Source organism: Oryzias latipes, chromosome 11 (genome assembly GCF_053564925.1).
Source record: "Oryzias latipes strain Hd-rR chromosome 11, Olatipes_Hd-rR_3.1".
Lineage (NCBI taxonomy): Eukaryota > Metazoa > Chordata > Actinopteri > Beloniformes > Adrianichthyidae > Oryzias > Oryzias latipes.
The window spans coordinates 19,285,077-19,296,409 of NC_136247.1; the positions used below are offsets into that span (position 1 = coordinate 19,285,077).

Sequence of the window (11,333 nt, forward strand, 5' to 3'; positions counted from 1 at the left end):
TTCAAGAGAAAAAAAGTTAAATCATTAAGACGGTCATGTCCTCAAAAGACATATTTTTGAAACTTTTTAAAAACATGAAATTTCAAGACAATGTTGCAGTGTCGATTTAGAACTTTTTTTTTGACTGCTTAGATAAACATAAATGAACAAGAATGTATGTTGGGTTAATGATGCTAGGTTTAGTTAAACACAAACACACGCATGCACTGGCACACATGCATACACGCACAAGTGCATGTACGCACACTTATATGTTGGTGGGTATTAAACATTTAACACATTGATGTCTGAACTAAATAAAGGACATTTGGGATAAAATTTGGATCACCTTAAAGTGAACAAAAAATAGATTTTACATTTGAAACAAACAAATAAAACACATAAATAAAAATAATCAAATAAATAAATCAACTTTTTAGGGTGGTACAGATTTATGGGGTTCAGTTTGAGTTACTTTATCTTTGTCTTTAAAAATCCCCCTTCATGCAGCCTTACAAGCTGAAAATATTTTCTTTTTTCTTGATTTTAGTCTGCATCATATTGAACAAACAGAAGCCTGGAGTAACCCGACTTGAATTTTAAACTGTATCACAGCCTCACGTGACACAGATTTCTGATTGGTTGATCACAGTGGGAGGGAAAACTCATTGGTTGACGTCACCAACGGGCCGGACTCTGCAAGCGGGAGAAGTGGAGAGAACGAGAGACTTTTGACGAGCGTTTGTCGTATTTTTTTCTGCGTTTTAACAATCCGTTGGATGAATCTCCAACATTTTTTTGCTTGTCTGGAAAAGATTCAAGTAAAATCTTTGAAGTTTGCACGGTAAGTTTGCGATTTCTTTCCTCCAACTCTGAACTCAGTTGAATGCTAAAGGTGTTTTAAGCTAGCTCCGCCAGTACTGCAGACGTCTGGGCTACTCGCGGTGGCTTTGGCTGTATACGTAATTATTACATTTTAAAAAGGTTAACTTGTGCTTTTTTAAATAAAAAAATAGAGACATTGAAGAGTTATTTGCAGTGCAGAGTTTACAGAATGAGCCTCGATATTTTTCCAACCAAACGCGTGCCGTGAGTTCTAAGTGACTGGAGACATTTTGCTCTAAGGGTCTGCAGGGTTCATCCCATTCACAGTGTGACGACACCACAGACCATTTCCATTATTGCAAACTTCAAAATGTGCAGTTTCACTGTATGTTCAATTTTTACGCTGTAAAAACCTTTTATCTTGTTTAAAATATCATCTTGTAGACGTTTGGCCTGGCATGTCATCTTTTGAAACTGGTTATGGACATGTGTTTAAAGTAAAGTCATCATTAACTGCTCACATGTCTAGAAAGCATAATCTGAATATTTAAGTATGCATATTAGGGAAACATGTTCTCAGCCCTCTGTCAGTGGTGAAGATGTTTAGAGAGCACAGATGTAGCTAAGCCAACCATGTCAACACTGATATGTAGGATTTTAGTGAATCATATAAATCATATTTAAAAACCTATCCAGATCTTTTGTGCTGTAAAATGTGTGTACACATTTTTTTCCCCTCTCTGATTCAAGGTGATCTAAATTCTACACGTGAAATGAGTGAATCAGAACCCATGTTCCTCCACACTGCCATTATGGAGGTCCTACCAGAGCCACAAAAGACATCCTGGAAGAACACTTGCAGTCCATTGGAATAAATGGAGTTGTATGAGGATCTAGGATTCATAGAAGAGGCTGACTTGCTGCCAGCTTTGAGACCTGTTCAAACCCGGAAACGTCTTGCTTTCTGGAAATTGAAATGTGAGTCTCAAACATTACAAATGAGTTTTTGTAATGCACGGAAGTGGATATGAATATGAATGGGTAACACACTGACAGTACAGTGTAAACTTTATACACTTATACTGTTTGTTTGTTTGTTTTTTGTTGCAGACCAAACGCCAGAGAACAGCGCATCATCATCTGTTGAGACCTCACCAGCACAATCATCATCACTTTTGTTATTGTCACAGAAAAGTTCATCATCCACATCTTCCAGAAGCTGAGGACTGTACATACATTGACTGGGAGGACAGCTTTGAAATTCCATGGAGTAAGTTTTCTGAGGAATTTGTGCAGAGGGGAAAGGGACCTGGCCCAAGACTAAGGAAGGAAATGGTTTGCACTCTTGTTGCAGAAATGAAGAAAGCAAGACGTTTTTCCAGACTCTAAAAGGCTGCAGATGATGCAAGGAGATTGTATGTGGTAAGTAAAGTTTCAAGTGTTAAATTATTCTAAAGGTTTTGTCATTGTACACTGTACATGAGTGACATGTTTACTTCATCCATTGTTCTGTCTTTAGGTCTTTAGGACAGTCTTGCTTTTCCCCAAGGAGGTTCATGCTGAGTTGGGACCGCTCCATCGTACACAACAACATTGCAGCACTGTGCCTGATGTTCAGAAGCTACTTCTGCTTTAACAGTCATTATCCAACTGAGCTGGCTTCAACCCTGGAGTTTCTGCAAAGGTACATATTTATGAGTGCTGTCATGCGATTGATTTTTGGGTGTGATAGTTAATCATGACTTGCAGTTAATTATTCTAATTAATCTTGTATTAATCTAACTCAGGGCTGCTCATCCCTGGTCCTTGAGATCTACCAGTCTGCCTGTTTTCCAACTCTCCATGAATTGCTTGCTGCTGATTACCTGGACCAGGTGTGTTCATTCAGTCAGAATGTGGAGACATCTGGTTGAGCTGATCAACAGCTAGCAAGGCTTGGAGATCTGGAAAACAGTCAGGGTGATAGATCCCAAGGACCAGGAATGAGCAGCCCTGGCCAACTTAAAATTTAGCTTTGAAAATCTTTATTTTGGGGTAATTTGATTTAAATAGCAAGATTGTGTCACATTAAAAGAAATAAAATACAATTTAAAGGGTGGCTTTATGAAGTTTTCTAAGTATAACAGACTTTTTTCCAATCTTTACTTTTGTACCACTAAGTGGTAATTCTTCAGTCTCAAACAGAACAAAGACCTAAGCCAAAGTGCTCTACTTTAAAAAACTAATGGAAATATTCTGAACAATCCAAAAAAATATTGACCACAAAATTCTTAATCATACCATAATATATATTCGTTGAAATATTTTATTCCACAGTTTGCAGTCTGACACGATCAGCCCTCAGCGTCCCAATTAAGACATGGGTATTATTTTTCCCTTGTTAAGAGCCAACCATGCAAAATGTGAATTTTGATCATTTCTTAAATGTTTGATCTGGACTGTATCATGAAAAATGAAATGAAACAGATTTGAACCTTATTTGTTAAATAGTTAATGCCCATAGTATGCTGCATTTCAATTCTTTTAACTGAAACAGATGTCCTCTCTAGCGACGTGTGGCTGCTTTAAGGGATGACAGAAACGTAATCTTGTGGTAGCATTATGCAGCTGCTTTTATAAAACTACAGTTTGCTTCTAGCTTGAAGTGTTATCTTTGTTTGTTATGTGCTGTCTGTTATCAATTTACTCATGCCAGATTTTAATGTTCTTGTCTTACAGCTTATGTCCTGTGATGTGCCACTCTACCTGGTTGGGAACAAATTGAAGAGGCCAAGCTCAAGAAAGCCTTTGTCAGCAAATGTAGGGCAGAGCAGGTTCTAAGGCCACTGCTATGATCTACAGTATGCGGACTGGTTTCTCTTCCATCTTTTTTCTTATTTTTTATTCTTATTTTTTATCTTAATTTGGTTCTCAAATTGGTTCATGGATTTGGTAGACTGCAAGTTTCAGAGAATGTTTTTATCAGGTACTTTTTTACGTGGTTACATAATCTTGTTTTTTCCTTGTACCTCAGCAGTGATGTCAGTGTGTTTGTTGTTTAAAATCTGGAAGTATTCATGACCAGCATGTCAGCCACATTGAGTACGCCACGGTTCATGTACTAAATGCATTTAATATTTTAAAAAGTGTCTAATACTGCTACCACAATTCAAATGCTGTACTGATGATGGTGCTGCCCAAATAAACTGTAAAGCATTTACATTTCTAGTATTGTTTTTACTGTTACTGTATATCAGTGGTCTCCCATCCTGGTCCTTGAAGGTCACTGTTCTGGATGTTTTAGCTGTTTTCCTGCTCCAACAGATCTGCTGCAGTGGTTGAATTTCCTGTTCAAGTTCTGCAGGAGGTGGTTAATCACCTGTTGATTCACATCTAAATTCTCTTTTCTTTCTCAAATATATCTCAAATATCATTCTCATTAACGGCTTTGGTAAGACATTGAAGAGAAATGATTTAGACATGAAAGAGACATCAGACAGACAACGATGAGATCTCTTTTAGGACTCATTCTTCTCAGATTTGTCTCATGAGCGTCTTAGGTTCGTCTCTCCCACTTCTTAATTATTGCTCTAACAGTTGTCTCAAATCAACCTCATTTGTCTCAGTGATGTCTTTTCTCATTATAGCTGAACTCTTGCTCCTAAGGGACCCTTAGGAGCAAGAGTTCAGAAGCAAATGATCACAGAATGATACAAATATGAGACGCTCAAACTGATCTCAAGAGACGAGATCAAGCAATATATGAGCAACAGATTTTTCCTATGGGCATGGTCTGGTCCCATTCACCCATTCTTTTGTCTGGTCTTCATGATCTGTAAAGTCTGGTCCGGTCTGTAAAGTCCATACTTTTTATTTGGTCTGATTTGGACAGGTCTTTTTGTGTGGTCTTTTCTGGTCTTTATGGGCCAGTCTTTTGCTTGTCAGTTATTTTTGAATGGTCTGGTTTAGTCCCTATGGTCTGGTTTTTAACCTGTCTGATCTGTTCCGATTTAGTCCCTTTGGTCTGGTCTTTTGTCTAGCCCTTGTGCTATTCCAGGCACTCTAACATTGTGAGTTGGGTCATCTAGACCCCACTAGACAGTGTGCTGAACCTTTTTTCTTCATGATTTGTGATCCTTACTGGTATCCATGGATTACATGAAATCCTCTATCCACCTTTGTCATGGTAGGGATAACACATCAATGTAAGGGTGGGGCATGGGGTAGCACAATGGCTAATCTGATATGGTCAGGTATTTTTGCCTGGTCTTCACAGTCTGGTTTAGTCCCTATGGTCTAGTCCTTTGTCTGATCTGATCTAGTCAGGTATTTTTGTCTAGTATGGATCATCTGGTCTGGTTTATATATTCCGTTCATTTTTTTGGGTCTGATTTGGACAGATCTTTTTGTCAGGGCTTTTTGTCTCGTCTAGTCTTTATGGTCTGGTCTTTTGTCGGGGCTGTGTTGTTCTGCCTTTTTTTCCGGTCAGGTCCAGTCATTTTGTCTGGTCTTTCCAGGTCCATTTTTTATGTCTGAACTGAATGGTCTAGTTTAGTTTGTATTTTCAAGTCCTTGGCTGGTGTCTACTTTTTATCTGATGTCTATGGTAGTTTGTATAGTTTGTATATTGTATATTGTATATTTGTCAGGTGCAGCCCTGTTTCTACATTATTTATACAAAAACATTATGCCAACAGATCTACTTTGTTCTCATTAAACAAAGAAGTACTTTGTTAGGTGCAAAACAACTAAATTCTTCCTATTAAACTCTCATCAATGTCTCCTATAAAGTCCCTGGATTATTGTAAACTGCTTGATTAGCAAGTGGAGCTCTACAGAAAACTCTTGACACAATTAATTAATTTTAGAACTGGAGGATATACTACAAGTTAGCCAATTCTAATCGTCCAAGAGCTAATTTAAACGTTTATAGAGTTTCTCAGGGGATGAAAATTACACTCAGAAGTGCTCAAAGATTGTGCACGTTGATCAATAGCAACTTTCAAACAAATACATGCCTTTTCTTACTCTAAAGGCCCTTCCGAAGAAACATTCATCTTCTCCGATCCACAAAGGTGGCCAGGATGCTAGCACACACTTCAATCAATTCCTTATTTTGTTTTGACTCTTTTGTCAAGGTCATCCAAACGGTTGATGCTTTTCAGACTGACATAAAAAAAGATGACTGTCACGACCCTGAAAAACATTATTGCACATCCCAGCTTAAACGTATATTCATCTAGAACATATCGGCTAGAACAAATTAACGTCATGAAAGTCATTTGAATCTCTTAAATCAGATCAGCTGCCTCTAAAAGTGACACAAAGGTGGGTAAATGACAGAGGGTGAGGGTAAAAGAAAGGAAATGACTGCTAAACAGCACCTCTTGGATTCTGGAAATACTGAGAAGTCATTTTCCCCCCAGACGTTGCAAATGGATTTAACTGTCTGCCCTGCTTTTCAACCTGCAAAGAAAATTTGTCTTTATTGCCCTCTGATTGCATTTCAAAAATGTTTAAAGGAAACAATCCATCTGCATCTGGAAAAAGCATTGAAGCAATCCTGTCCTGATAATCCCATGTTCTGCTACCGCAGGAAGATATTCCTCAAAGGTTTTTGCAACTCCTGCATCCATTGTGCCTCAAAGATGATTACAGGATGTAAAGTGGATATGTGGCTTTGCTGTTAATCTGATTTATTTCTTAATTTCATTTCTGTAATGATAGGGTTCAAATGTAAATGAAATGTTGCTCCACAGTTTGCTTGATTTGTCTTCATTTGTTGTTATTTTGGGGTTAAAGGGAGTCATTTGTTTGGGTTTAGAAAACAAAGGAAGGAGAGACGGCAGTCATTAATCTTTTTTTTTGGCATCTTGAAAGTAATTAAACTTAATCTAGCAGATCCACTACATGAGCGCAAAAGTCCTGAAAAAAAATCATCCTGAAAGAATTTGTAAATTTAAGTATTTTAGCAAAACCAAGAACTACTTAAAAATTATAATTATTCACTAAAATCTAAACAAAGGAAACAATGCTTGGGAAGAACTCTATAACTGTTGCCTGATCAAATGATTCTCTCTAATTTCTGATTTGAATGAGGTTAGTAAAAAATGACGGTGTAGGTACAATAACCGTTCGGCCTGGAACTTCCGTTCGGGGTGATGTCACATTATGTTATTGGCTGTCCAATGGTCCCATGACGTATCAGATAGTGATTGGTCTGGACAAATTAGGATACCATAATAGAAGAAGATATTATGAAGTCTGTTGTAAACAAACAGAGCTGTGACATAGAGCGAGATTGTCTTCTAAACGTGCCTTTATTATTGTCATGATTATTATTGAATGCATGTTCGCTTATAGTTTTTTAATCCTTGCGCCCAGTGCTTTATTATTGGCAGAACGGACCCAGAAGAACAACATTTAGCCGTACTAACAACATTTTCAGCCACAGCTGAACTTATACTGGAATAACAAGCTGATTAAGGCAACATGTCTTTATAAAAATTACAAAGAATATTATCAGACACATGAGGGAAAATAACTTTAGGTTACAAAAGGGAACGTGAAATGAAAATTTGTAGAGTCTGTCATAGTTCGTAGGCAAGACAGACCCAGTTGCTGAAACTCAGAATGATCACACAGGTAAGTAGATTGGTAAATTGTTTTTAATCTCAATGGAGAGAACAGGACTTTTGGCTGGTTGACGATCTGGACAGGAGCAAGGCTCGTGACGTGGCTGGAGGTGGTAGCGCGGCTGAACGGATCCATCATCTTCCTGGACAACAGGTGAGTAATAGGCGACTTCCACACGGGTGACCTTCGTGATAGTGAATCCTGAGACGGGAAAATATACAGTTAGTTCGAGGCAAGGCAAGGCAAGGCCAAGCAAAGCATAGACAGACTAGACCAGGCGTGGTCACCGTAAGGGGTAACGAACAGGTGTTGAATACTGGAGCAGGGTTGATGAGTTGGATTGGTCACAGCTGGTGGAGTCAGGAGCAGAGCAGAGAGGGCAGGGGAGGAGAACTGACAGAGGCACCATGACAAAGTTGTTTGTCCTAGTGGGGCTGCCGTAGTGTGTCGTTCCCTTCAGTTAAAAGGACCCCAAATGGATGTTCCAGGCCAAACGGTTATGGTACCTACACCGGATGGTGATGAATTTATTGATGTATAAGTCTGGTTTGCTTCTCATCCATGTTTCTTTTGTGATTCCAGACTTTTTTGTGGAATGTATTTTTTAGACTGAAAGAAAGTATTTTTATCTGAATTCTGTAACTTTTAGTGAACAAAGATTGACCTTTTCTGGCTTTTCTGCATCCAACTGCAGACATACCACTGCAGCTCACAGTACACATCTGATAAACCAATTAGGGTAAGACCCTGCATGTGCAGCGGGGTTCGAACACACTGACAACTGATCCATACAGAGAGACATGCTAAGGGCCATAATGTTAATTTCAGAACTTGCTTTAGCTTCATTTTGTTGAGGTCAATCTTCTCCTGAATAAAAGACCAGCTCTGGACCAGCTCTACACCCTCTTTAGGGTGCTGGAGGGATCGTGAAAGTTTGCACATCCAGTCCAGATGTGCTTTGTGGATTTGGAGAAGGCGCTGGACTGCGTCCTTTGTGATTTTCCGTGGACAGTGCTATGGGGTACTGGGAACCTTACTGAGGGCCGTCCAGTCATACAGAGAAGGTGGCAGTAAGTTGGACCTGTTTCTGATGCATGTTGGACTCCATCAGCGCTGCTATCTATCACCGGTTCTGTTGATAATCTTTATGGACAGCATATCTGTGTGGCAGTTTAGCTCAGGCAGTAGAGCAGGTCGTTCAACAACCAAAGGGTTGGTGGATCAATCCCTGCTCTCCCCAGCCAGCTGTTACTCCCTGAGCGTGGCTAGTCTGCAGCTCACTGCTCCCCCAGAGGATGGGTCAAAATGCAGAGAAGGATTTCCCCATTGTGGGATAAATAAAGTATCAATTATTATTATATCTAGGCACAGCTGGGGGATGGAGGGGGTTTTGGTTAGGGGACCACAGGATTTCCTCTCTCCTTCTCTGGATTGGAGCAGTCTCCGCTGTTATGTGGTCGCTGTAATTAAGTCACTGTACCGGTCTGTTGTGGTGAAGAGAGAGCTGAATCTGAAAGTGAAGCTCTTAATTTACTGCTTGATTTCGTTCCAATACTCACCTAGGTCACAAGCTCTGGGTCATGACTGAAAGAACGAGGTCCCGAATACAAGCAGCCAAATTGAGCTTCCTCCATGTGGGGGCCGGGCCCTTTCTTAACGTTTGTGCTATCCTAGGCACTTTAACATTGGTAGTTGGGTCATCTAGACCCACTAGACAGTTCGCTGAACCTTTTTTCTTCAATGATTTGTGATCTTCACTGGTGTCCATGGATTACATGCAATCTTTCCACCTTTATCCACCTTTGTCATGGTAGAGAGAACACGTCAATGTAAGGGTGGGGTCATCTTTACACTTTTACAGCTGTATTTATTTAATATTTATTTCTTTATTTAATAAGAATCTCATTTTTGATAATAATTTTTCATAATAATTTTAGTAATATTTTTAATTATCTAATATAAATGTAATTTGTGATGTCCTTTATGGATGTTATATTATATAGATTATTTCTGAATGTCGTGTTGCTGCCACAGATAAATGAAATTTCCCCGTTGTGGGATTAATAAAGTCATCTATCTATCTATCTATCTATCTATCTATCTATCTATCTATCTATCTATCTATCTATCTATCTATCTATCTATCTATCTATCTATCTATCTATCTATCTATCTATCTATCTATCTATCTATCTATCTATCTATCTATCTATCTATCTATCTATCTATCTATCTATCTATCTATCTATCTATCTATCTATCTATCTATCTATCTATCTATCTATCTATCTATCTATCTATCTATCTATCTATCTATCTATCTATCTATCTATCTATCTATCTATCTATCTATCTATCTATCTATCTATCTATCTATCTATCTATCTATCTATCTATCTATCTATCTATCTATCTATCTATCTATCTATCTATCTATCTATCTATCTATCTATCTATCTATCTATCTATCTATCTATCTATCTATCTATCTATCTATCTATCTATCTATCTATCTATCTATCTATCTATCTATCTATCTATCTATCTATCTATCTATCTATCTATCTATCTATCTATCTATCTATCTATCTATCTATCTATCTATCTATCTATCTATCTATCTATCTATCTATCTATCTATCTATCTATCTATCTATCTATCTATCTATCTATCTATCTATCTATCTATCTATCTATCTATCTATCTATCTATCTATCTATCTATCTATCTATCTATCTATCTATCTATCTATCTATCTATCTATCTATCTATCTATCTATCTATCTATCTATCTATCTATCTATCTATCTATCTATCTATCTATCTATCTATCTATCTATCTATCTATCTATCTATCTATCTATCTATCTATCTATCTATCTATCTATCTATCTATCTATCTATCTATCTATCTATCTATCTATCTATCTATCTATCTATCTATCTATCTATCTATCTATCTATCTATCTATCTATCTATCTAAGATAGCACAAGGGTTAAAGATAGGGTGAGGAGCTCGGTCACCTGCAGAGAGCTCGGAGTAGAACCGCTGCTCCTCCACATTGTGAGGAGCCAGTTGATGTGGCTCAAGCATCTGGTCCAGATGCAATGGTCACCTCCCTTGGGAGGTGTTCCTTGCATGTCCCACTGGGCAACAAAAATGGCGAGCAATACTGGAGCTATCCAGTTGTCCAGTTTTGATCCAGATGCCAGATCAGACAAGTAAAACAAAGACATACATGAATCCAGTCGACAACAAGTGGATCCATCAGAACTCAGCAGGGAGGTAGGTGCCAGTATTTTTGTCTGCTCCTGATTAACAACAATTGGAATAAAGAAACACTCAGAAACCCAATTTGAAGCCTAAATATCTTAATTAATGTTCGCCATCTTCCAACAAATGCCACAAGAACATGTTAAAACACTAAAAACACAATCTTCATCTGAGTGGGGTTTTAAATGGTGATTCTCTTGAACAATTTTCAAATAAAAGATGAGAAAAAGAACAACATTTTCTTTCTGAAGGCACAGTGACTTTATTCTGATTAGAAAACAGACAATGCAAATAAAGAAAAGTATTAAAGAAATAGCAACAGCAGAATTGCAGCTACAAACATGGTGTTTTAAGAGTGACATAATACTTAAATCCTGTTTCATGTGCGATGATTGGGTCTCGTAATTTAGAATTAAAAGAAGAAAGAAACACAATAGCAAAAATCTGGATTATTTATTCAGTAACAATGTAATTTTAGAAACTACAAAAACAATAAAAATAATAATATTAATTTGTCAAAAGATTATATTATTCAATATACCTTTTCAAAATGTGGAATAATATTTGGGTATTTAGTACCCAAAGGGATAAACGTACACTATTTTAGGAATCATTTACTTGATTTTTTTTTGTGGATT

General features: G+C 37.7%; 1 long non-coding RNA gene across 1 annotated transcript; it reads left to right on the forward strand.

Annotated features, from left to right (window-relative positions):
* The first annotated feature begins 670 nt into the window (after positions 1-670).
* Positions 671-4,003, forward strand: LOC101155582 (uncharacterized). Its single transcript, XR_002874191.2, has 6 exons — positions 671-823; positions 1,555-1,782; positions 1,915-2,074; positions 2,159-2,226; positions 2,324-2,488; positions 3,523-4,003. It is a non-coding gene; the product is annotated as an uncharacterized LOC101155582 (long non-coding RNA).
* Positions 4,004-11,333: the final 7,330 nt, after the last annotated feature.